Source organism: Chionomys nivalis, chromosome 2, assembly GCF_950005125.1.
Source record: "Chionomys nivalis chromosome 2, mChiNiv1.1, whole genome shotgun sequence".
NCBI lineage: Eukaryota > Metazoa > Chordata > Mammalia > Rodentia > Cricetidae > Chionomys > Chionomys nivalis.
Window position 1 is genome coordinate 99,128,830 of NC_080087.1, and position 27,358 is coordinate 99,156,187.

The 27,358-nt window shown below is 39.1% G+C and overlaps 1 pseudogene; it reads right to left on the bottom strand.

Annotated features, from left to right (window-relative positions):
- Nucleotides 1-23,213: 23,213 nt before the first annotated feature.
- Nucleotides 23,214-24,378, bottom strand: LOC130869862 (L-lactate dehydrogenase A chain-like; annotated as a pseudogene).
- Between the last annotated feature and the right edge of the window lie 2,980 nt (nucleotides 24,379-27,358).

A 27,358-nucleotide genomic window follows, 5' to 3' on the forward strand; every position in this document is an offset into this window, starting at 1 on the left:
GGCCACCTCAGACCATGTCAGTGTCGGAGGACTGTGCCGTGTTAGGGGCCACGCTTATCTAGGAGGCTGGTGCTGCCACCTGGAGCCTTCGAGACATTCAAACACAGGCCATGCAGAGGTCAGGGTCTTCTGTGGTGTCTGTTACTCTGCAGATATCTGAGTTCTCACCAGCCACCCAGGACCATGTTGCTACCTGGTGGACATGCTGCCGCTGGGGGTGTGCTAATACGAGGGCTATGTCTGGGTTCTGGGTTCATGGTCCTTCTAACCCTGGGGTCTGTGGTGATGTCCTTGGTCCTTGTTAGCTCGGGGTCATTGGAAACATGCTGTGCTAAACTGACCCTGCTTTTCACTGACCCCCCCCCCACCCTCAGTGCCTGGTCCTGCCTCTTGCTGGACACTGCAGCAGATGAGTTGATAGTACTCCTTGGAGAGAGCTTGTCCTCCATCCCTTGCACTCATGAAAAATGGTCCCACTCTTCACCATAGATTTGCACTTCACCTGGAAAGAACACCAGAGCTGACCCTGTTGTTGGGGATGCAGGTGAGCCAGCCCTGAGAGCATGAGAGCAACAGAGTTGACTCTGACCCATGTGGTGGCATGGGTGAGAGAAAAATACCCCACTCCTCTTACCCCTGCTACCGGTGGTCGGTGAGAGAGCTGGCACCAGAGTCACGAAAGTGAGAAAACTATCCCTGCCCCACACCACCTGCAACACACAGGAGAGCAGGCCCTACACCCTGCCTGGACAGCACACTAGACCGGACCCTGTTTATCAGGGGTCCAGGTTAGCTTGCCCAGAGAACTAGAGCAGGAGAGATGACCCCACTCCCCCTCTTAAGGTCTCTACAGCCATCAGGAAAGAGGACCCCATACCTTGCCTGAGCAAAACAGTGACGCTTGTTCTGGTGATATGAATGAAGGGGGCCTGAGAGCAGTAGAACTGGCCCTGTTCCCTGCTGCTGGCTGCATTTGGTAAGTCAGCCAAGGCAGTGCTGGAAAGTTCACCAGGGTAGTGATGATGAGGGAAAGTTAGTGAGTTAGCTGGCCAACCCACTTACCACCCAGGCCCAGAACCAGAACTATGAGTTGGCAGACCCCCAAATACCCACCAAATCTATGACCTACTGGAGCGTGTAAAGGAGATGAACCTATAGATCCAAAACAGCAAGATATCAATGACACAGGACAGTAATATGATCCAAGAGGAGCCCCAATGAGAGCCTATTATTGGTGGTATAGCAGAAACCAGAGGCCTTAAGCCAGATCAATGATTCTTTTTTTAAAAATTTATTTATTTATTATGTATACAATATTCTGTCTGTGTGTATCCCTACATGCCAGAAGAGGGCACCAGACCCCATTACAGATGGTTGTGAGCCACCATGTGGTTGTTGGGAATTGAACTCAGGACCTTTGGAAGAGCAGGCAATGCTCTTAACCTCTGAGCCATCTCTCCAGCCCCCAGATCAATGATTCTTGGCAATGAACTCTTACAAGTAAATATGAACAGACTAAAGAGTAAACTGTGTTTCTCAATGGGAAACACTACAGCTTCCACAAGATTCTTTTTCTTTTTAAAAATTCTGTTTGGTTTTGAGCTTTTCTTTTAAATTTGGTTTTGATTTTTTGGGGAAGGTGCCATGGGATAATGCTCTTGTACTCCGTAAAGATTTATCATTTGTATTCGTTTAATAAAATGCAGATTGGCCAAAAGCCAAGAAAGAAATATAGGTAGAGCAACCAGACTAGGAGAATTGTGGGAAAAAGAAAGGCAGAGGATGCAGTTGCAAACCAGACACAGAAAAGGCAAGATGAGAATGCCTGAGAAAAATGTACCAAGCCATGTGGCTAAATAAGAATTATGAATTAATTTAAGTTGTAAGAGCTAGTTAGTAATAAGCCTGAGTGAATAGACCAAACAGTTTATAATTAAGATAAGACTCTGTGTGTTTATTTGGGACTAAACAGCTGTGGGACTGGGCAGAGCAGAAACTTTTATTAACAAATGGCACCCAATGTTTGGCAACTACATCAGTATAAAACCTGAGAGAGTTTGGAAAGGGATTCTAGACACAAAAGAAGTCAAGCATGACTTCTTGGTAGCAGCATTTTCTCAAGTGGGTTCTGTTTGTTAGAAGCAAACAGAGGCACAGCTCCTTTAAGAGAGGCTTCCTGACTCAGCATTAGCAGCAAAAACCACACAGCTCTTTTAAGAGACTTTGCCATCAGACACTTAAATGGTGTTTATGAGTAGATGGCAGCATGCTTCTTTGTGATGGTATGGACCTAGAAACTCTGTAGAGTTGTGGAAATAAATGTGGTTCTGGCTGGTTACCTCCACCGTGAAACTAGACTCTCAGAAAGCCAAGGAATAGGGCAGAACCAGCCACCAAAGCCGCAGCTTTAATCCTAGCCATGCCATTTAGCAGATTAACAACTCATGTGCTCAGAAAAAGATAGATATATACTGATTCAGATTTTAAAAATCTTTAAACCATTTACAATGTTCTTTAAAAATACACATAAGCTTGGAAAAAAACGAAAAAGAACAGAGAAAGTGCTTAAAATGAAATAAACTAATAAAAAAGCCATGCAAAGATGGAAAATACACCGAGAGTCTGAATACTGTATGTTATTGTGTTGTCTTTGAATTGTTTGCTTACTGAGGAAGAAGCAACATCTGCTAAAAGACGTTTGATTATAAATGCTGTTGGATTAAACAACCCTATATATTTTAAAAATATCTTGACTTCAAAATTTAAGTCAAAAGATATGTTAATTTGGGAAAGAGGTTCTTCTTTTCTTTCCACAGGAAATGAGAGACTGTGGATTCATTCTGGGTTAATAAAAATTAAGTTTGATGCAGGAAGCCTCCCTCTGATTGGTGTGGATGACCCAGATGATGCAGTGTCTCAGAGTGCTTCTATTATAGTTTCCTCTGAGTTCTATATTCAAGACAGCCTTAAGGTGACTAGTTGAAGTGATCCAGACTCAAAGAATACTCCAGTCAGTATTTGACCATAATCCTACATTTTCCCAAGAGCCCCCAAAGATTACCAGCATCCCCAATCAGCAGGAAGTAGCCTAGACAACTACGCCCACCTTTCCCCCAAAAAATGGATTATGGATGTTTGTCTTGTTTAAAGTATTGATTACAAGTTATTATGGATATTGGTTAGGAAAAAAGCTAAACAAAGGAGATCAGATTCAGGGTTCTTGTTTTGAAAAGTAAAAAGGGGGGAACACTGTGAGATAATGCTCTTGAACACAGTAAAGATTTGTCACTAGTGTTCATCTAATAAAATAAATTGGCCAGTAGCCTGGTAGGAAGTATAGGAGAGGTAACTAACTAGAGTAGGAAAATTATGGGAAGAGGAAAGGCAGATGCAGTCTCAAACCAGATGCAGAGGAAGCAAGATAAGAATGCCTTACTGAGAAAAGATACTAAGCCACATGATTAAAAATAGATAAGAATTATGGGTAAATTTCAGTTGTAAGAGCTAGTTAATAATAAGCCTGAGCAAATAGGCCATTTAAACAGTTTATAATTAACATAAGCCTCTGTGTATTTATTTGGGATTGTGGGACTGGGCAGGACAGAAACCTCCATCAATGGGTAGGTTGCAAGGAGAAAGGGAATATGCTAGGAGACAGAGAGATAAGAGGCATTTGAAGGCATGGTGTGAAATTTACAAAGAAACAATAAAAGTAAATACACACAAACACACAAATGTTAACTATTAGTGTTAGCCAATCACTGTGACAAAATATCTGAAATAGATCAAAGTAACATGGAAAAAATTTATTTTAGGTTCTGGTTTTAGAAATTTAAATCCATAGTCACTCAGTACCTGTGGCAAGCAGGATATCATGGGAAGGTAAGCATGCTCCTCTTGTCACCATAGAAGATAGAAAAGTCAGAAAAGAAGGGAAGGTGAGAAAGCATAGGAGAAAAAGGATAGAAAGGAGGCCAGGTGGAGGATGTACCACCCAAAGGCATATCCCCCAGTGCCCCAATGCCTTCAATTAAGTCACACCTCCCACATTTGTGATCACTCTAATAGTCCATTCCATTATAAACCCATAAATCTATCAATATATTGATGAGATCAGAGTCCTTCAGAGCCAATAAGTTTTTTAGGTTCTGGTTTAAAAAAATTATATTTCTGGCCATTGCATTATTAAGGAACCAAAGTTCTAACACATAAGCCTTTCCAAGTTCAAAACATTACATTCTTCCACTAATCCTCAAGGCTCATGCTCACAATGTCACAAAGCCAAAATCATTCAGTCCATCTCTAAGTCTCAATAATATAAAAAGTCCTCAAAAGTCTAAATCTTGCCCTGAGATTCTGCCCTTAGTTGAGAACTGCTCTAAAAGCCGTCTTGTTAGTTCCTGACTACCTGGCAACTCAGCCCTGAAATAACCACACAGAAACTATACTATTTAAATCACTGTTTGGCCAATAACTTAAGTGTATTGCTATATAGCTTGACTTCTATAGTTAGCTAGTGACTAGCTCTACCCTCTGATCTTCAGCCTAGCTTTATTTCCTAGAGCACAAACAAAATACCACCACAACTCTGAGAGTCTCTTCTCATACCCATGTCTTTCAAGTGTTTTTATACTTTTCAGCCTGAGCCTACAATGAGTATAGTCTAGGCAATTCCTAAATACCAACAACAAAATCTAAGAAAATAATCAACAAGCTCAAAGATGGAATAAAAACTGCCTACCTAGTCAGAGGAACCTTTCTAACAACACTAATGTTCTTATCAACTCCCCGCTGTGTTTGTTTATCTTGTCACTTTCATTATATTATATGAGGTGATATTCGTTAGTTTTACTGTAATTGTTTCATAATGTATATGCATATGAAAACATCACGTTTATATATGATAATGTTCATAATTTTTGTCAATCATACCTAAAGTTCAGCAAACAAACAGATGAATAAAAGTAATTTACTGATTCTAGGCTCAGTAGCAGTTCTGACCAGGAAACAAAGCAGCTATAAGAAATGACTTGAAAGGAGTCTCAGCTACTCTTTGTCCCAGCAAATCCTGGGTGCAGTTTATTCACATGGCTTCTGAATACATTTCTGCTGTTTTACATCTCAATAAACCCATTATTATCTTTACCACAAATCAGGCTTGTTAATCCCAGGTACCAAGGAATCTGAGGCAGCGGAATCATGCATGACAATCTCAGCCTAGGCAACATAGCGAGATCTTTCATTAAAGAAACTTATAAGAGAGCTTGAATGTTCCTAGGTGTAGAGTGTCTGCTTAGCATAAACAAGGCCCTGCTTTGATTGCTTAGTGCTATAACAACAACAACACGAACAACAAATCTAAATTATAGAAGTAAAAAGCCACACTTAGTAATAAAAGATGGGTGAATCCTATCATATTTCCAGAAGAGACAAACTAGATTATTAGTGGATAACAATAAAACTAGCCACATGTATCTTTGTTAAACATTTTCTTTTCTTTTCTTTTCTTTTCTTTTTTTTTTTTTTGTTTTTTTTTTGTTTTGTTTTTTCGAGACAGGGTTTCCCCGTAGCTTTGGAGCCTGAAACTAGCTCTTGTAGACCAGGCTAGCCTTGAACTCACAGAGATTCTCCTACCTCTGCCTCCCAAGTGCTGGGATTAAAGGTGTGTACCACCACTGCCCGGCTAACATTTTTAATATATACAATAGAAAAGAAAAACTAAATGAAACGAATGTTAAAGTTCTTATTTTCTAGTAAACAAATAGGTAATACAAACTATCCTAATAAATTACTGATATCATGACTGAAATTTCAAATTTATAATATAGACACTACAGATATATATTTTAAATAAGCAAATACGTGCAGGGAACATTTTGATTTTTCTATCCACAGTCTTAACTTCAAGATTTGCAAGATGTTAGTTAGGAGTGGAAATAGAGTCTATATGCCACATGCCTAAATATTTCAAAGCTATACTTCAAGCTGATAAACCAACACACCATTTTAAAGTCCAAAATGGGGCCTCCATATAATCCACCCATGCGAGTAACAACTCATAGAAAAGGCAGTCTCACAGGTTTCCATTCTACCATCCTTGTCCTTTAATAAGTACAATTATCTCCAGTTTCCACAGAGGCACCCTATCCTCAAATCCTGGAATTGTTTACCCAGTAGGGACAAACCAGGTGACCCTAAAAGATGTCCCTCAGGAATAAATAAATCAATCAATAAATAAATGCCAACTTGGAATCTTAGGTCTTACTCTGCAGTGAATGGCATAGAATACTGTTGGACACAGCCCACTACTCCTCAAGCAATAGACATCTTTTGACAGTATTTAGGTAATACAATTACTTACAAAGTAAAGTGAGCTGGGCGGTGGTGGCACACGCCTTTAATCCCAGTACTCGGGGGCAGAGGCAGATGGATCTCTTTAAGTTCAAGGCCAGCCTGGTTTGTGTAGTGAGCTCAAGGACAGCAAGAGCTGTTACACAGAGAAATCCTGTCTTGAAAAAACATAAATAAATAAATAAATAAATAAAATGAATTAAAATATTGACCAAAAGATTTCAGAAGTATGAGGCTTTTTACACCACCTTGTGGTGCTTTCATGAATATGTAATATGATCTAGAAGGAATTAGACAATCTATTTTGGATGAGAATGTGTTTATTTGAAGTTATTTTTAAAGCAATTAGTATTTCAAGCATAATTTTGTTGCAGCACCATCTGTAATCTAATGAGTTATTAAGATTTATGATATAACTGAATACCCCTTAGCTATGGAATTCATCTATGCACTCAAAAATGTGTGTGTGTGTGTGTGTGTATACGTGTGCTTTGTTCTAGCTTTTGTTTTGGCACTGAGGCTATCTTAAAGACAGAAATCCTTGCTTTCCTAGAGTTTATATTCCAAGGTAGTGAAATAGTGGTCAGTATTTATGTTTACATTTCTTCATTAAAGCCAACTTAAAAATTCCACTCATTGCCTTTTGTAATACACATGTTTAGGAACTGTAGATGAAACTTTGAAAAAAATATTCCTATTATGTTTACTTTCTCTCCTCAGAAAACTGTTAAAAAGTAATTTTCAATGTCCCAAAATGACTGGACCACTTCTACTTTTGGAGTTTCTATGCATTTTAGTTAATAAGTAAAAACTGAGATGGGTATTTTTCTTTAAACAAAAATTCACTTTTAAGGCTTTCTTTATCTACAAACATATTTATTGCATAATAGTTTTGTGTAAGATTTTAAGTTACATTGATGAGGCAAAGACAAAGCAAATGTCATCAGATCGAAGCTTTTAGTTATTACTTGGTCTTTTTCAGTATGTTTGTCATTGGCACATAAGAAGCCTACTGATTTTAATATATTGATTTCACATTCTTCCAATGGCTGAACGTGCTTTTAAGTTAAAAGGTTTTTGATGATCATCAGGGTCTTGTGTATAGAATTGTATAATTTGTTCTTTTCACATTTTGCATCCATTTAACTCCTTTTATATTCCATGACTTTATTGTCTAGTAGTGGAGGCAATGGACATCTTTGTTTTATTACTTGATCTTAGTGAGAATATTTTGTCTTTTTCTTCACTTATCATGATGTTGAATATAGACTTACTGTAGATAACATTTATTATATTAAAGCAAGTTTCCTCCATTCCTATCTTTTTAAGACCTTTAGCATTAGGAATGTAGGATTCTGGTAAAATCCTTTTCTCCACTATTTTGATACTTGCTTTGTGTATGAATATCTGATCAATTTTGGTGAAGGTTCCACTGACTGCTGAAAAGGATGTGTATTTAATATTCAGGTGCAATAATATGTAGATATTAGCCGGGCGATGGTGGCGCACGCCTTTAATCCCAGCACTCGGGAGGCAGAGGCAGGCGGATCTCTGTGAGTTCGAGACCAGCCTGGTCTACAGAGCTAGTTCCAGGACAGGCTCCAAAGCCACAGAGAAACCCTGTCTCGAAAAACCAAAAAATAATAATAATAATAATAATATGTAGATATTGGTTATGTCTGTTTTATTTATGATTTCGTTTGACTCAAATATTTCTTTGTTGAGTTTTTGTCCAAATGACTAGTCTATTGGTAAGTATAGGGTATTGAAGTCATCCACCCACACTGTGTTGTATTGATCCTGTGACCTATATGTAACATAGATAAACATATTATAATGTCTTCTTATTGAGTTCTTTCATTGATGAGTATGAAATGATCTTTATTCTCTTGTAATTTTGATTTCAGGTCCACTTTATAGATAATAGTAGTTTTTGCTTATTTCTTAGTTTTGCTTTGAACATCTTTTACTTCTCTCTTTTACCCTAGGCAAGGACTATCTTTTTTTTTATTTTAATTTTTTTTTATTCTTCTTTAATTAAAATTTCCACCTGCTCCCCGTTTCCCATTTCCCTCCCCTCCTCCCAAATATTGCCCCCTCCCCCCACTCCCCTCCCCCTATCTCCACTCCTCTTCTCCTCCCCCCACACCATTCCCCCTCCCTCTCGATACTGAAGAGCAGTCCAAATTCTCTGCCCTGCGGGAAGACGAAGGTCTTCTATCTACGTCCAGGAAGGTGAGCGTCTAAACAGGCTAAGCTCCCACAAAGCCAGTTCATGTATTAGGATCGAAACCTAGTGCCATTGTCCTTGGCTTCTCATCTGCCTTCATTGTCCGCCATGCTCAGAGAGTCCAGAATCAACCCATGCTTATTCAGTCCCAGACCAGCTGGCCTTGGTGGGCTCACAATAAATCAGTTCCACTGTCACAGTGGGTGGGTGCATCCCTCGTGGTCCTGATTTCCTTGCTCATGTTCTCCCTCCTTCTGCTCCTCATTTGGACCTTAAGAGCTCAGACCGTTGCTCCAAATTGAGACTCTGTCTCTACCTCGATCCATCGCCAGATGAAGGTTCTAAGGTGATATGCAAGATATTCATCAGTATAGGATAGGGTCATTTCAGGTTCCCTCTCCTTAGTTGCCCAAGGTACCAGCTGGGGACATATTCCTGGACACCTGCGAACCCCTCAAGAGTCAAGGACTATCTTTTAAGACAATATTTGTTCCTTTGAGGCAAAAATAAGATGTAACTTGTTTTCTAATCAAATCTGCTGGTCTGTTTTTATTAGAAAGTTCAAACTGTTAATGTTCAGAGTGGGTTTTTCCAAAGATGTATATTAATGCCTTTTATTTTGTTTGTGGGTTTGTGGTGTTATATTTAAGTCTCTTTTGATTAATTTTTCTGGTACTGCTTACTTTTATCCCTGCAGCATCTTCAGTGTGTTTATTCTTCTCTTTAGAACAAAATATTCCTTCCAGTGTCCTCTTTCAGAGCCCATTTAGTGGTCATAAATTCTGCTAGGTTATTTTTAGCATGGGACATTTTTCTCTCTCATTCAGTTTTAATACATGATTTCTGCGGTTGATAATGCAGTATATAATGGCATCTGTGCTCTTTCAGAGATTAGGAAACATCTTTCCAGCCCCCTTTTGTTTTAAAGGTTTCTACTGGATTAGCAGGTGTTATTCCGACTTGTCTGCCTTCATAAGTGACTTAATCCTTCTCTTTTGCAGCTTTCAATACTTTCTTTAGTCTGTGATTTCGTGTTATTCATATGTCATGGGGAGTTTCTTTTATTGTCCTATTTGGTGTTCTGTAGCTTTTTGTACCTGAATGTGTGTCTTTTTTTAAATCTATATTTGTGGAGTTTCTTCTTTATTGTCTTTATTGGAAATATCTTATAGATTTTGATGAGGTATTATTCTATGTCTATGCCCATAATTTAAAGATTTGGTCTTTTCATGGTATTTTAGAGCTCTCCAGCATTCCTATCATGAACTTTAATTACTGTATGATCCAATTCTCTTACCTTGTCTTTCAGTTCTGATTCTCTATATTTCACATGATCTGTTTTGTTGGTGAGGCTTTCCACTGACTTTTAATTTGGCTTATTGGGATTTCCATTTTCAATATCATTTCAGTTTTGGTTTTTCTTCAGCAAGTCTGTCTCTTCATTGAATTCTACCTTTGCATCTTGGATTGACTCCCTTCTTTTTTTTCTATTTTTTTTATTAATTAATTTATTTAATTATTAAAGATTTCTGCCTCTTCCCCGCCACCACCTCCCATTCCCTCCCCCTCCCCCCATCAAGTCTTCCTTCCTCCTCAGCCCAAAGAGCAAGCAGGTCCCTTCTTGACAGAAGTTTCTGTCCCACCCAAGGTCCTACTTTAATTATAAACTGATTGGTCTATTAGCTCAGGCTTCTTATTAACTCTTATCTGAGTTAGCCACATGGCTTGGTACCTCTTTTGGCAAGGCAGTCACATCTTGCTTCCCCTGTGTCTGGGTGACAACTGCAGACTACCTCCTTCTTCTTCCCAGAATTCTATTGCTCTTGTCTAACTGCCTCTACTTCCTGCCTGGTTGCCCCACCTATACTTTCTGCCTGGCTATTGGCTAATCAGTGTTTTATTAAATTAAATTATAGTATAACAATACAACTGACAGATCTTTAAAGGGTATAAGATCATTGTCCCAAGCCTTACTTCATTCAAGTTTTTGTATTTGCTCATTAATCTCCTTTATCAATATTTTTGATGTCACTATATTTTGGGGAAAAAATAAGATCTTATCTCTTATCAAGTAAACTGAAACCAACCCTTCCCAAAGTCCATTCCATTCTGAGCCTAACTAACAGTGATACACAGCTTTCCAACATATTGTACTCTTTTTTTCCCATTTTGAGACAGGACTTCTCTGTGTACCAGTCCTTGCTGTCCTGGAACTAGCTCTTGTAGACCAGACTGGCCTTGAACTCAGAGAAATCTGCCTGATTCTGCCTCCTGAGTGCTGGGATTAAAGGCATGTGCCACCACTGGCTGGCAAATATTGTACTCTTTTTTTTTTTTTTTTATCAGTCCTCCATGAGTGAGTTCACTCTCCTTCACTCTCCTGTTCCTACACATACTGGAAGTTTATACCTTTTTTTTGTTTGTTTGTTTTTTTTTGTTTGTTTTTTTCAAGACAGGGTTTCTCTGCGGTTTTGGAGCCTGTCCTGGAACTAGCTCTTGTAGACCAGGCTGGTCTCGAACTCACAGAGATCCGCCTGCCTCTGCCTCCCGAGTGCTGGGATTAAAGGCGTGCGCCACCACCGCCCGGCTGGAAGTTTATACCTTATTCCTTTCCCCAGTCCTTTCTCTAGCTCACATGGCTTTGAAAGATCATTTCAAGTCTTACTTACTTCAGTCAGTATATCTTACTTGACAGTGTTAGTATTCATAATTTCATTGTCTAAGGAAAGCATTATATTGAATATACTGTTATACACAGATATTAATATATACTGTTTTTATAGATCTAGATTTTTATTCTTTAATCATTTCTTTTCAGTAGTTATAATTTTAGGTCAAATATCCTATGATTATAATTTTGAGTAGTATATTATATAGATTTGGGTATAAGGTAGACAGTCACTGAAAGCTTACTGCAATAACATAAAACAAAAGACAACCCAACATAGGTCCTAATAAGTTTATCTAGAAATCTTTTTAGCTTGAAGATGGTAGAATAAAAGCATCATCAATTAGCTTCATTGATACTTGTGAGGTTTTAAAACTCTTCCTCCTCTTTCAATCCCCAAGTCTAGCACAGTTTGGGTCTTTACAGTGTGCTAATAGAGGCTCTATGAAGAGGGCCTGAACACTTTCAATACCTATGGATCAACTCACTTTCCATATGTTTACAAACACCTAGATGTTTTGGATGACACAGACATAGCAATCAGACATCTAAATTATGTATTATTATATTTGGTCAACTACATTGAAATTATTTTTAAAGCAGAACCATCATTTATTTAACAGAACCATTTTTTATGAATGTACAAATCCACACATGATTTTTTCCCAAGTTTGACCACCAGATGTCAGTCATTCACTACTGTGATGGTAATAACTTCTTTGAAGAAATCTTCATAAAAAATGTATGTTTGTGGATGTCTGTTATCTGGCTTCTCCATCTTCTTTCATTCCTCCCTGTTTTGACCATCAGCCAGTGACCAATGAATCAATTAAAATTTTAAGAAGTCAAATATCTATTATAATCTATCTGAAAGTGACATGGATATCTAGGTAATCTGAGAAAAATAATTTATTAGGATAATAAAGATTTCATGTACATAAATGTGAGAAAAACACAAAAACATTTACATGCTTAGGATGGAAATGGGGTATTCAATCCTAGAAATTTTGAGACCAATAAAATGTTTAGAGCCTTTATTTGAAATAATTATTGAGTCTTCTTGTTACATTGTAATTATATGTCTATAGCAGCATTGATTTTTTTTTTTCAGGCAGTACCCACTGAAATTAACACACTTCTAATGAGCTCCCATACAAACTTCCATGACATGGGGTATATGTAACTACTTCTATTACTGAGCTGATTATAATAAATTTATACTTTATGTCCCTTCTACATGGTGGGCTACCTTAGGTTTAACAAATTTACCAAATCTCTTAAAGAAAGAATTTTATTACTTTAAATGTAATAATTTCTTTTTGGTTTGATCTGTTTTTTGTTTTATTATTACTATTATTATTTAAAACAATATTTTCTCATTTTACTTCCAATCCCAGTTCCCATTCCCTCCCCTATTTCTGCTCCCTCCAATTTATGCCCACCCCACCCCACATTCACTCCTCAGAGAGGGTAAGGCTTTCCTTGGGAAGTCAACAAAGTCTGACACATCAGTTTGATGCAGAACCAAGGCCCTCCCTACCCTATCTAGGCTGAGCAAAGACAATGGACTCCAAAAAGCCAGTTCAGGCACTAGGGATAAATTCTGGTCCCATTGCCAGTGACCCCACAGACTACCCAAGCCACACAACTGTCATCCATGTTCAGAGGGCTAGTTTGTTCCAATGCAGTTTCCCCATTGTCAGCCTGGAGTCAGAGAGCACCCACTAGCTCATGTACTATAGTAAGAGGCCACTTATTTGTTCCTGGATGCCTAGATCACAAAATAATAACTCAGAATTCTGCAATACTGCTTGGTCAATAGCTTAAGCATATTGTTAGCTAGCTCTTATATTTTAAATTAACCAACTTTCATTGTTTTATATTTTACCATGAGGTTCGTGGCCTACTGTTGATGGAGCGACGAGCTGCTTCCCGCCACCTGGCTTCCGTCTGCCTGGCTAGCTTATACCCTGAAATAACACACAAACTGTATTCATATAAACACTGCCTGGCCCATTAGTTTCAGCCTCTTACTGGCTAATTCTTATATCTTGACTAACCCATATCTAATAATCTATGTAGCACCAAGAGGTGGTGGCTTACCAGGAAGATTCTAGCATATGTCCATCTTGGGCTGGAGCTTCATCATGTCTAATCTGGAGAGGAGCGGCATGGCATCTGCCTAACTTCCCTTCTTCCCAGCATTCTGTTCTGTTTACTCTACCCACCTATGTTCTAACCTATCAGGCCAAGCAGTTTCTTTATTAATTAACCAGTGAAATCAACAGATTGATATATGACACTCCCACATCAGCCTACTAGCAGGGTTCCAGTGTCTGTTTCCACCTGTGGTTACATGCTTTCTCTTGAACTCTGCCTATTCTCTATATATCTTTTCCAACCTGGCTATATTCTATTAAGCCATTGGCCAAAAGTAGCTTCTTTATTCATTAACCAACAAAAGCAACACATATACAGAAGGACTTTCCATACCATTTCTTCTTTTCTGTTTAAATAAAAAAAGGTTTTAACTTTAACATAGTAAAGTTACATATAACAAAACAATTATCAAGCAATAATTACAGTTACAATATTTATATCTACCTTATCTCTTATAACTAAGGAAAACTATATCTATTCTTCAACTCCATCAAAGACCCCCATAAGGATATAATATTACCTACGTTAACAGGACGTACGTTGCAAACAACTTTCAAAACTCTAGAGTTGACAGAGACACTTCACTGCTGGGATAGTCATCCAAAGTTTTTCTGTATAGTTGGAGCATCCATCTTCAGCCTACAGGCCTATAGTATCCAGCAGACTTTTCCATTAAGCAGGAAATTTGAAGATCAGTTTTGCCTTGCAATGGCAAAGTCCATCAGTTACTTTCTTCTGTGTCCTGCAGGATGTCTGGCAGATTCTTTCATGAAGCAAGAACCCCAAAGAATGGTCTTACCTTTAGGCAAGTTCAGCAGTCATTTTTCCGTGGGTCCTGCAAGTCCAGTCAAACAGTTTAGGCAAGAGCAGTTTCTTGCCCAAATAGCTAACAAAATCCATGTGGAGCCTCTTTGATGCCCATCATCCTCTTGTAGTGGATTGGTTTTGCCAGGAGCAGATGTGTCTCACTGTCATGAAAAGGCCCAAGTTCTTAAAACATTTTAAATGCCATATTCTGTAGTTTTTGAAAGGTTTGAAGAATAGTTATTCATCTGAAATATATTTCTGTACATCTAGAAAATCTGACTAACATGATTATATGCTTGACTATTATAGATGATCTCTTTTCGCCTGGCTGTATTCTGTTAAACCATTGGCTGAAAGTAGCTTCTTTATTCATTAACCCATAAAAGCAACACATATACAGAAGGACTTCCCACACCATTTGCTTATATTATCACTCTTCCCTCTCTTCGACTGGACTCTGGGAGATTGTCCCAGTGCTTAGCTTTGGATCTCTGCACCTGTTTCCAACAGTTGATGGGTGAAGGGTCTATGATTATAATTAAGATAGTCATCATTCTGATTACAGGGGAAGGACAGCTCAGGCACCCTTTCCAATATTGCTTAGGGTCTTATTTGGAGTCATCCTTGTGGATTCCTGGAAATTTCCCTGGTTCCAGGTTTCTATTTATCACCATAAAGCCCTTTCAATCAAGATACCACTTTCCTTGCTTTTCCTCTCTGTCTTTTCCCCATCTCAGCCATTCTGATCCCTCATGTTCTTCTCTCCTTCCTTTTCCCCCCTCTTCTTTCACCTTCCCTTCTCCCCACCATACATACTCCCAATTTTCTCAGGAGATCTTGTCTATTTCCCCAGGGTATTAATAAATATCATTCTTAGGGTTCTCCTTGTTACCTAGCTTTTCTAGGTCCATGGACTTTAGAGTGGTTATCGTTTGCTTTACATCTAATATCCACTTTTGAGTGAGTATAAACCATGATTGTCTTTCTGGGTATAGACTACCTCACTCAGGATGTTTCTTTTTTCTAGTTCCACCCATTTGCCTGCAAATTCCAATATGTTATTGTTTTACGGCCATGAGTAGAACTCCCTGTGTAAATGTACCACATTTTCTTTATCCATTCTTTGGTTGAGAGGCATCTAGGTTGTTTTCAGGTCCTGGATATTATGAATAGTGTTGCTATGAACACAATTGAGCAAATGTCCTTGAGGAATGAGTGTGCATCCTTTGGGTATATGCCCAAGAGTGGTATTGCTGGGTCTTGAGGTAGATTGGGTCCCAATTTTCTGAGGAATTGCAATACTGATTTCCAAAGTGGCTGTCCAAGTTTGCACTCCCACCAGCAACTGAGGAATGCTCCCCTTATCCCATATCCTCTCCAGAAAAAGCTATCATCAGTGTTTTTAATCTTAGCCATTGTGACTGTTATAAGATGTATCTCAGAGTAATTTTGGTTTGCATTTTCCTGATGGCTAAGGATATTGAGCATTTCTTTAAGTGTTTTTTGGCCATTTAAGATTCTTCTGTGAGAATTATGAAAATGGAAAGATCTTCCATGCTTTTGTATAGGTAAAATCAACATAATAAAAATGACAATCTTACCAAAAGCAATCCAGGGATGCAATACAAACCCTCTCAAAATCACAACACAATTCTTCACAGACCTTGAAAGAACAATACTCAACTTCATATGAAAAAACAAAAATCTCAGGATAGCCAAAAGAATCCTGTATAATAAAGGAACTTCTGAAGGTATCACCATCCCTGACATCAAGCTCTATTATAGAGCTACAGTAACGAAAACAGCTTGGTATTGGCATAAAAACAGACAAGTGGACCAATGAAATCAAATCAAAGACTCTGATTTTAATCCACACACCGAAGAACTCCTGATTTTTAACAAAGAAGCTAAAAGTTTACAATATAAAAATAAAGTATCTTCAATAAATGGTGCTGGCATAACTGGATGTCAACATGTAGAAGAATGCAAATAGATCCATATTCAAACCAATGCACAAAACTCAAGCCCAAATGTAACAAACCTCAACAGAAATCCAGTCACACTGACTCTCCTGGAAGAGAAGGTGGGAAATAGCCTTAAACACATGGACACAGGAGATCACTTCCTAAATATAATGCCAGTAGCACAGACACTGAGAACAAAAATAAATAAATGAGACCTCCTGAAACTGAGAATCTTTAAGGCAAAGGACACAGTCAATAAGACAAAACAGCAACCTACTGAATGGCAAGCCATCTTTACCAATGCCACATCAGACAGAGTACTGATCTGCAAAATATATAAAAACTCAAGGTATTAGTGATGGAGGTGGGTCATCTTTCTATCTGTTGTTTCATTGGTTAAGTAATAAAGAAACTGCCTTGGCCCCTTTAATAGGACAGAAAATTAGGTAGGCGGAGAAAACAGACAGAATGCTGGGAGAAAGAAGCCGAGTGAAGGAGTCGCCATGATTCTCCCACTCCAGACAGACGCAGGTTAAGATCTTCCCTGGTAAGCCAGCTCATGGTGCTACATGGAATATTAGAAATGGGTTAGATCAATATGTAAGAGCTAGCCAATAAGAGGCTGTAGCTAATGGGCCAGGCAGTGATTAAAAGAATACAGTTTCCGTGTAATTATTTCGGGGCATAAGCTAGCCATGTGGGCGGCCAGGTGCTGGGGACGCAGCCCTGCCGCTAATATTACAACAGAGATGAGACTCTTAATCTCAGGGTCGTGGGTTCGAGCCCCACGTCGGGCGCCACTCTGTTGTAATATTAGCGGCAGGGCTGCGTCCCCGGCACCTGGCCGCCCACATGGCTAGCTTATGCCTCGAAATAATTACACGGAAACTGTATTCTTTTAATCACTGCCTGGCCCATTAGCTACAGCCTCTTATTGGCTAGCTCTTACATATTGATCTAACCCATTTCTAATATTCCATGTAGCACCATGAGCTGGCTTACCAGGGAAGATCTTAACCTGCGTCTGTCTGGAGTGGGAGAATCATGGCGACTCCTTCACTCGGCTTCTTTCTCCCAGCATTCTGTCTGTTTTCTCCGCCTACCTAATTTTCTGTCCTATTAAAGGGGCCAAGGCAGTTTCTTTATTACTTAACCAATGAAACAACAGATAGAAAGATGACCCACCTCCATCGTATTAGACATCAAAATGCAATTTAATACAATTAAAAATGGGACACAGATTGAAATAATTTCTTTAATTCTTAAAAAAATATATAATTTTGGTTATCTACTAAGCAATCATTTTCTTCCTTCCTAACTCGAATTTGTCTAGCCCTTCTGTAGGGCTGGAGGCCTGAGGAGATGCTTATTTCCCAAGCTTCTTAAATCAGCCCAAACATTCTAAAAAGTAATCTTATTTTCTAAACCATGCAGTTGGTCAGATGTTGATACAGTATGTGTGGGGAAGTTTTTGGAAAGGCTTTCAGGCAAAGTCTTACTTGTGAAAGAATGGGCTATAAGGACTGGTGAATAAATCTATGCAAATCCATCAACATTACATACTATGGTTTCACACACACACACACACACACACAGACAAAAGAGTGTTGTTGTATTTCTCAATCCTTCCAGTGATAGAGACATGTGGGGCATTGAATGAAGACAGGGAGCAAGAAGGAGTAACACACTTTAAATTTTTCCAGGAATTTTATATCAAATAAGAAGGATGTTCTAGAGAATGACACCAATATGAAGAAAGCTAGAGCTCTGAAAAAGACACAGCAAGATAGAGTCGCCATAATCACATACAGATTTCAGATATTATTGTGTCCCTATACTTTCTTGCCCTTGAAGTTTTGAACCAATATCCAACATCTCTCCTTTGAAAAATCAGTTAAAACCGGTGAGATAAGAACTTTGGTAGGAAGTAGGAAGCACTTTTGGGTGTGGCCCAGATGTAAGCATAAGTAAGAATCTTTCCTGGTTTTGTCTGCCTCCTTTCACCACACAATGGTGAGTGCATGAGCTCAGTCACTTCTGTGCCTGATGCCGTCCTTCGTGACTCCAGAACCCAGTTTTTCCCACCTTCCAATGTAAAGACCAGCAGGTTTCCAGGAACTTTCCATGACTTCTGGACAAAATCGGGACTGAAGAGATATCTAGCCTCATGGATTGAGCAGCTCCTGGAGCCTGAACCTCTCTTCCCAGCATGTGGATGGCCACTGTTGGTCTACTCAGTTCCTATCACATAAACAAATCTGATAAATTGCTTTTCATGATGTATATTCATCCTCCTGGTTTTATTCCTCTAGAGAACACTAACCCACATGTGTCTTATTGAGAGATAATTATACTCCTAAGTTCACATATAGTACAAATTATGAGAAAGAGAAAGTAAAATATTGGCAGAATGTTAGTCCCTTTTGTATGTAAGTGAAAAAAGAATGGGTACCATTGTATTTGTCTTTAATATTTCCTATAGTTTTATAATTTTCATAATAAAATTTGGAGAAATAAAACATAATAGTTTGCTCTCATGGTTCAGAATGAGTAGGATTGAAAATATCACAGTTTTGCTTCATCTTTTCATTTTCTTCCATAATTTTGATTTTTATTTAAAAGTTTTTTCATGCAATAAATTCTGATCACTATTTTTTCTCCCCTATCTTCTCCCAGATCCTTCCCACCTCCCCATCCAAATCCACATCCTTCCTTTCTCTGTTATTAGAACACAGACAACTAAAAACATGAGTAAAAGAAGGAAATAGAATAGGACAAAACAAATAAAAATTTTGGAAAAAAAAGAGCCAAAAGAAAAGGCACAATAAACACACAGAGGCATGTAGACACACACCATCATTCATACATAGATCCCATAAAAAAACAAAACCAGAACCCATAATACAGAAGCAAAAGCTCTGTAAGGTTAAAATATGCACAGACAAAGCATTATGAGACAAAATTATTCCAAAAATATTATTTAGTTTTGTTGGTGTTGGTCACCTACTACTTGGCATGGGTCCCGCCCTTAACAGTGGTTTGTATTCCCAGCTTTTTATTAATAGGATATGGGCATTTTTTTTGTTTATATTTGATAGCCTTATAATTACTGCTTCTATAATATTAGGGGTTATAGGCCAATTTAAAATGTTCATCTAATCTTTATTTAACTTTAGTGGGTAGTATATATCAAGAAAATTAATTATTCATTTCTTTTGGGTTTTCCAATTTGTTGAAGTAAAGTCCACATGATTCTCTTGATTTCCTCAGTATCTGTTATATACTCATTTTTGTCTCTAATTTTGTTAATTAGTGTCTTTTTCTCTCTGTCTTTTAGTTAATTTGGCTAAGAGTTTGTCAATCTTACTGATTTTCTCAAAGAATCAGCTCTTTGTTTTATTGATTCTTCATATTGGCCTTTCTTGTTTGTTCCTCTTATATTGATTTCAGCCTGACTTTGATTTTTCTTGCTGTCTGAAGATGGTCGCATAAAAGAAATCCCACACTAGCTCAGAAATGAGAAATAGATGGTTATTTATTTAGGGGTAAAGTTACAAATCAGAATCCTCTGCTGAAAAGGAGATCAGAAACCAAAATCCGCAACTGGAACGGGGTGGGTATGGAGGTGTGGGGGGCTGGGGAGTGGGGAAGGGGAAGGCCTCTGGCATGCTCTGCATCAGCATATTTAGTATAAGAGGCCACGCCCCAGTGGGCGGGTAACCACTAGCTGTAAGACTTCCTACAGCAGCTGTCTACTCTTGGAAGTTATTTCTTCTTTTTGTCTTAGGACTTTCAGGTGTTCCATTGAATTACAAATAAGAAACCTCTCCATTTTTTAGATAGTGCTATAAACTTGCCCTTAGAATTACCTTCCTTGTGTCCCATAAGTTTAGATATGCTGTGTTTTAATTTTCATTTAATTCTAAAAATTCTTAAATTTCTTTTCTAAATTCTTTTTCAACACATTTTTCATCTAGTACTGAGTGGTTCAGCTTTCATGAGTTTGTAAGCTTTCTCTTGCTGATATCCAGCTTCAATATCTGATGGTCAGATATAATGAGTGCAAGGTGTTCTTTTAATTTTCTTCTATCTGTTGAGACTTGCTTGGTGACCAAGTATGTGGTCAATTTTAGAAACAGTCCCATGGGTTGCTGAGAAAAAGAAGCTGTGTTCTTTTGTGTTTGGGAGAAATTTTTGGAAATATCGGCTAGGTCCATTTGATTTATGATGTGATTTATCTCCAGCAATTCTGTTTAGCTTTTTGCTTTGATGGTCTGCCCATCTGTTAGCAGGAAATGGGCATTGAGGTCATCCACTACAATTGTTTGAGGGTCACTATGTGGTTTTAGCTATAGTAGTATTTCTTTTATGAACTTGAGTGCCCTTGTTTTTGATGCATAAATGTTTGGAATTATAAAATCCCTTTGGTGGATTTTTTCTTTAATGTTCTTTAGTGTCCTTCCCTATTTCTTCTGATTAGCTATGATTTGAAGTCTATTTTGTCAGATATTAAAATGGCTATTTGCTTAAAAAGGTCCATTTGCTTGGAATATGCTTCTCCATCCTTTTACCCTGAGATGATTGATGTCTGTCCTTTGTGTTAAGGTTCATTTCTTAGATGAAGCAGAAAGGTAGATTCTGGTTTTGATTTTATTTTGTTAGTCTGTGTTATTTTATTGTGGAATTGAGACCATTGATGTTGAGAGTTACCAGTGAGCAGTATTTGTTCACTCCCACTATTTTGTTGTAGTGATGTGGGTTTCTTTTAACCCCTTCTTTTGATGTGTTGGTCTGACATTATTTATTCCTTGTGTTTATTTGGGTGGTTAGCTACTTCATATTGAAATTTTCCTTCTAGCATCTTCTGTTGGATTAAATTTGTAGATAGACATTTGAATTTGGTTTCATTATGGAATGTCTTTCTCTGTTGTGTTCAAAGGTGTAGCTTGGTATAGTAGTCTGGGCAGGCAGCTGTGGTAGTTTGTGTAACATTCTTATTGATCCCTCTGGCTTTTGGAGCTCATTGAGAACTCAAGTGTGGTTAATGTGGTCTGCTTTTGTGTGTTATTTGGTTTTTTTTTCTCTTATACCTTTTAATATTTTTCTTTATCCTGTATATCTAGTATTTTGATTATTACATGCTATGGGAAATTTCATTTCTGGTCCAATAGATTTGTCATTCAATATGCTTCCTATTTTTTTTTTTTTTTTTTTTTTGGTTTTTTGAGACAGGGTTTCTCTGTGGTTTTTGGAGCCTGTCCTGGAACTAGCTCTTGTAGACCAGGCTGGTCTCGAACTCACAGAGATCCTACCTCTGCCTCCTGAGTGCTGGGATGCTTCCTATATCTTGATAGGCATCTTCTTATTTGGGTTTAGGAAAATTTTCTTCTATGATTTGGTTAAAAATATTTTCTGTGCATTTGCCCTTGGTTTCTTCTCCTTCCTCAATTCTTATGGTTCATAGATTTTGTCTTTCTGTAATGTCCCAGATTTCCTGTTTTTTTGCAGGGCGGGGGAGACTAGATCGTTTAGATTTAACATTGTCTTTGACCAAGGTATCTATTTCTTCTATCTGGTCTCTAATGCCTTAGAGTCTCTATTCCACCTCTTGTACTTTTTGAGCAAGGCTTACCCATGAGGCCTCTGTTTGACTTCCTAAAGTTTTCATTTCCAGTATTATTTCAGACTGGATTTTCTCTAATGATTCTATTTAAACATTCACGTCTGGAACTATTTTCATGACTTCCCACCACTGTTTGTTTGTGTTATCTCACTTCACTAAAGGATTTCTTCATAACCTATTAACTACCTGTAGCTGGTGAGGTCATGGACCTTAGAGGAGAACTTAATACTGCCATTTTCCTAAACCAGTATAGTTCCCAACTTCATTCTCAACACTTTCCCTTCTAAGTACAGGTAAGTATATTGTTTACTCTTCATCAAAGACATGCCTTTTTACAGCAGAGACCATTTCAGAAGTCTACAAATGCAGAGAGCAACTGGCCATGAGGTGCCCAGCTTTAATCGATGTATATAACACAAACCCTTCACCCAAAGCTCAGCAAACATGGCAGAAAAGAGGGCTGAAGGACTTTAAGTGCCAGAGGATCAGGAAATATGTTATGACATTGTGCCTCCTAGCTACAAACTCAATATTAAATATTCTGCGTTGTGTTTGGTCTTTAATTTTTGCTTTGTTTTGTTTTGAGACAGGGTTTCTCTGTGTAGCCTTGGCTGTCTTCGAACTAACTGCCTCTGTACACCAGACTGACCTTAAACTCACAGAGATTCAGCTGCCTCTGCCTCCCCAGTGCTGGGATTAAAGGTGTGTGCCACCACCACCCAGCTTTGGTTTTTAAATTTAAAACAAAAACTTTTTGAACCTTCAAAGAATTTTTATTGTTGAAGGTTTATTTGGAGTTTCTGTTGGCACGACATTTGGGTAGTTGGCTGCATCACCCATATGCAGATCTTACTTTATATATAATATTGCAATGTACACTACAGACATAAATAATATCCTGTAGAAAAGTTATATACCACATAGGCATAAGGGATTTACATGCTAGAGCCAGGTTATGACTATTTGGGATCTCATTGGCTTAGGCACATTTGGTGAAGCTGTGCAGCACAGAAACATAATAGGCTCAAAGGATAAGTGAAGCCTGCACACAACTGGCAGTGTGTCTTGGAGACAGTGCAACTGTCAACTAATCAGGTTACCACTACACAAGTACCACTTAGCATCAGCATAGAGCTGTGGGAACTGAGGTTTTCTCCAACTCACAATACGACTTCACTAACGGCAGCATAGATGAGAAGGGGACAGCGTGTGGTCTCATAGAGACCCTGTTGCAGCCCGCACATCTGCACAGATAAGACATCTGAAGACTTTAGAAGTGCAGCTTTTTCTGGATCCCCCAGAACGTATCAGCACTTTTCTTCAAGTAGGCCCTCTCTACATGAGTCAGTCAGTCACAACATCTAAGATTTTGTCCCGGGGCAGAAGTGTCACTGAGGAAGACATCATCCTTTATTCTTTCATTCCATAGATTCCTTGGTGGAAATGGGATGCACCCTCCTAAGATTCAGAGAGGCTAATGGTTCAGGACATATAGCCTTTCAGTTCGATCGTGACATAGATCCTGTCAATCACCTGCTTGTGAACCTCTTCCCACTATTCCTTGTCTGCATCTGTGCCCAGTTCTGGCTTCGAATTCTTCAGGGAGATGACAGCAGCATTGAAGCCACTCCACATCGGCACACTGGAGTCTTCATGTTCCTCTAGGACCCAACCATGACAGCCCAGTGAATGAACTCCCAGCCTTTCTCCCATCAGGTAACAGAACTGAGCCGAATCCAGATTGCAACCATTTCCGATAACTCAGTTTTTGGGAAAGCCACTTATTAGCTATGTAGATCAAGATATCTACTAGATTTGAGACAATAAGCAGTTTGCAGTTTGGAATGTACATCACACTGTTGGGAATGATGAATTTAAAGATGTTCATGTTCACTGGACCAAACCAAATTGGTTCTCTCTTGCTGATGGGCCCCCTGCTGTTACAATCCAGACTGGAGTCTGCAGTCACTCTACAGTCTTTGCCAGAGACAATTTATGGTGTTCTAAGGAAAAGGCTGCCATGCTGGAGATCCATCATCTCTCCCTTGAATATGTCCTCCATGACATCAACACGGGCAAGGTCATCTGTCAAGTCCTTCATTAGGATACTGATGGCACAAGCCATGCCAACAATACCAACCCTAAAAACCATAATCTTGTTCTGGGAGCTGGGAGGAGGTGTTCTTTCTTTTCTTTTTTTTTTTTTTTTTTTTGGATTTTCAAGACAGGGTTTCTCCGTAGCTTTTTTGGTTCCTGTCCTGGAACTAGCTCTTCTAGACCAGGCTGGCCTTGAACTCACAGAGATCCGCCTGCTTCTGCCTCCCAAGTGCTGGGATTAAAGGCGTGCGCCACCACCGCCCGGCGTGTTCTTTTTTTTTTTTTTTTTTGGTTTTGGTTTTTCGAGACAGGGTTTCTCTGTGGTTTTGGAGTCTATCCTGGCACTAGCTCTTGTAGACCAGGCTGGTCTCGAACTCACAGAGATCCGCCTGCCTCTGCCTCCCGAGTGCTGGGATTAAAGGCGTGCGCCACCACCGCCCGGCAGATTCCCAGTAAGCTGGTCCTTGAGGCTTGCCATCTTGGCCTTGGAACCTTTTGGAACTGATAATGCACAATGGGCCATCATTGAACACACAGGGGTGTGGTCTGAGCTTAAAGACGATGTTCAAGCTGAACATTCAGATTTTTAAATAGTATGTTTATCTATTTTTTGAGAACTTCACACAGTATATTTAGATCATATTTATTTCTTTCCCATAACTCCTCCTAGTTCTTCCTTATTTCTTTACCAACTCAACTTTATGCTGCCGCACTCCCCACTCCCATGGAGGAGGGTTAGTCCAAACCTGTGGAATCCAGCTTGTGTTGGCTTACTACCCCTGATTACTCCTGGGGTCTGTCCTGGAGTGTGGTCTATATACCCAGTGTACTCCATTGAAGGAAACTGACTTTCCAGCAGTAATAATGTGGCAACAGCTTCTGACTACAGATGTGACTTGATGCCTACTTACCTTCATGTTTGTGTTTTGCTTGGCTTTAGCTTAAACAGATCTTGTGCATGCTGTTACAGTGTCTGCCCATTTAGTCTGAAAAACACTGTCTCCTTGAAGGTATCCACCACCCCTTGCTCTTTCAGTCTTTCTGCTCTTCTGCATAGACCCCTGAGCCTTGAGTGATACAGATAAACCATATAGGTCCGAGCATTGCCAAGTCTTTTATTGTCTACATGTTGATGAGTTAGGTGTAGGTTATATTATTAAGTATAATATTAAGTATTTGCATTAAGTGCCATTTATTGTGAAAAGCAACTTCTCTGATGATGGCTGAATCATGCAGTGATGGTCTCTGATAGCAATTATGTCATTAGAATTTATTTTATTGCTATTTCCATTTGGCAGAATGATATTATAAGGTTTTTCCCTAGGTGCCATGACCTGACTAGCTTTAGGCTCTTGGCTTTACTGACAGTGTCAGATAATGGGCTAATGACTTTGTAATGGATTAATGACCTAAAGGGAACTAAGAAACTCCTGTCAGGAAAGTTGACAAGCTGGGAATATCTGTAGGTAGTTAGGAGCTAGGAAGCTCCTGATGAGAAAGTCTCCATTGGGATTACAACACAGACTTTGCCTGAGAGTAGGGTGGGGCAGAACTGCAGGTGGAATTTACCACCCTAAAGGTTGCCTTCTGTCCTCTCAAACCCTTAAGACCCCTGCACCTCTTCACACGGTCTTCACTCCCATGTAGAGCCTGAGGCCCTTCATTGCTCTACCTTCATTGCTCTAATGACTGCTTTCTTTGATTTTTATATCACACCTATCAATTCAGATCTAACATTTGGTTTCAAAAACCAGAAAGGGTTTTGGCTCTATCCCTTCCCTTGGGTAACACACACTCTCCTTCTTCTTCCTCTTCTTCTTTCCCCTCTTTCTCTCTCTCTCTCCCTCTCTCCCCTCCCCTGTTCTTTCTCTCTCTCTTCCTCACAATGGCTCCTTCAAAGAACCCCCCACGTTCATTTTACCATCTAAAAACATTTGCCTGTTCCTACCTGAAAATCTGTTTTATTTATAGCCTCTGCTTTTGTGAGCGGTGCAAGTTTTGTTCTGAGGTTTTGTTCACAACCTGGATAAACTCAGCTCCCGGTCTCATAAAATGCCTTTTCTCATGATCTCCAAGAGGTTTCTGTTTTTTACAGACATAGTTTGAAAATTCTATAGGCAAGGACAATGATAATATGCATGTCAAAATCACAAAAAGGGCAGGTTGAACCTGACAAAGTAGTACATGGTGTGGGGGAATGGAGTAAGTTTTGGGAATGAATTCCATTTCAAAGGGAAGAATCATGGCTTCACAAGGTTTCCACAGATATGACAGTGACTTTCCCAAAAGACAAGTGTTCCCGCAGCTCTGCAAATGGGGTGCCCCATAAGTTGTACACTTTCTTAAGAGTCTACACTTATGAATCTGTCAGCTGTACATTTACTGTACAGTCTTGTGGACTCCAACAATCCTTGCCTTTTCCAAAGTGGAGTCTAAGATTTCCATTCCTATACTTTTTTGACGTGCCTGTGGACTGAGGTCTGGACCCAATAAGTCACTGACTCAGACAACTTGATAATATGAAATGACAAGCAGTCTGAAATTCTCCACAATAAGGTTCCTGTTCCTTTCTACTCCCATCCTTCCATTTATTTCTTCATTTCTGCATAGCAAACCTCAAAACCCAATTCCCTAGACTTTCTTTTAGTGATGATCTGGTTGATGAGCCCTTCCCTATCAAACTCTTCCCCCCCATTCTGCTTCTCTATGTTGCAGGACAGACTGTGGACACTTAGATTTTTTTTTTCTTTGACACAAAAGGTCCACTTGAAATGTGGGATCTCTTCTCTCCTGAGGGATGAATGTCCTATATCCTGGTCAGAACAATAGCAACAGCAACAACAGCAAAAATACAGTTTTTGATTCTGGTTTTAAATTATTCCAAGTGTGCTCCGATAAGATCTTATCTGTCAAAGTGTCAAATGGGAGTTGGTGAAGAAGGAGCAGTGGAGCAGGAGCACAGCAGCCACTATGCATAGGTTAAGTAGGTTACGTTATACAGATTCCTGTACCTCCCAGCCTTCTCTTGTCTCTTCTGCAGTCTCTTCTGCAATCTTGAAACAGAGACACAGGCCCAGTACTACTCTGAACTAAAATAAAAACACTTAGATGTTTAAATTTCTTCTCTCTCAGCCTCTATTTGCGTGAGACCTCACACTGTGATTCCAGTTACTCTCGCAGCTACATATGGACTCCACTTCCTTGAACTGAGACCAGGCAATTCTCTCCTCTGTTTATTTTGCTAATTTTGGCGGAGGCCACAGGTACCATCTCCTCCTACATCCTATATTAACCTAACTAAAGTGTCATTTTTTAAAAAAGGGTGTAATGACCCACAGATCCACATTTAACCTGTGGAATCGTGGATCCCACAGGAACTTGTGCCTTGAAGCAGCAGGGGCTCAAGTTTCCATGGAGCTGAGCTCAACCAAAATGACATCAGGAAATCTTCCAGTTCG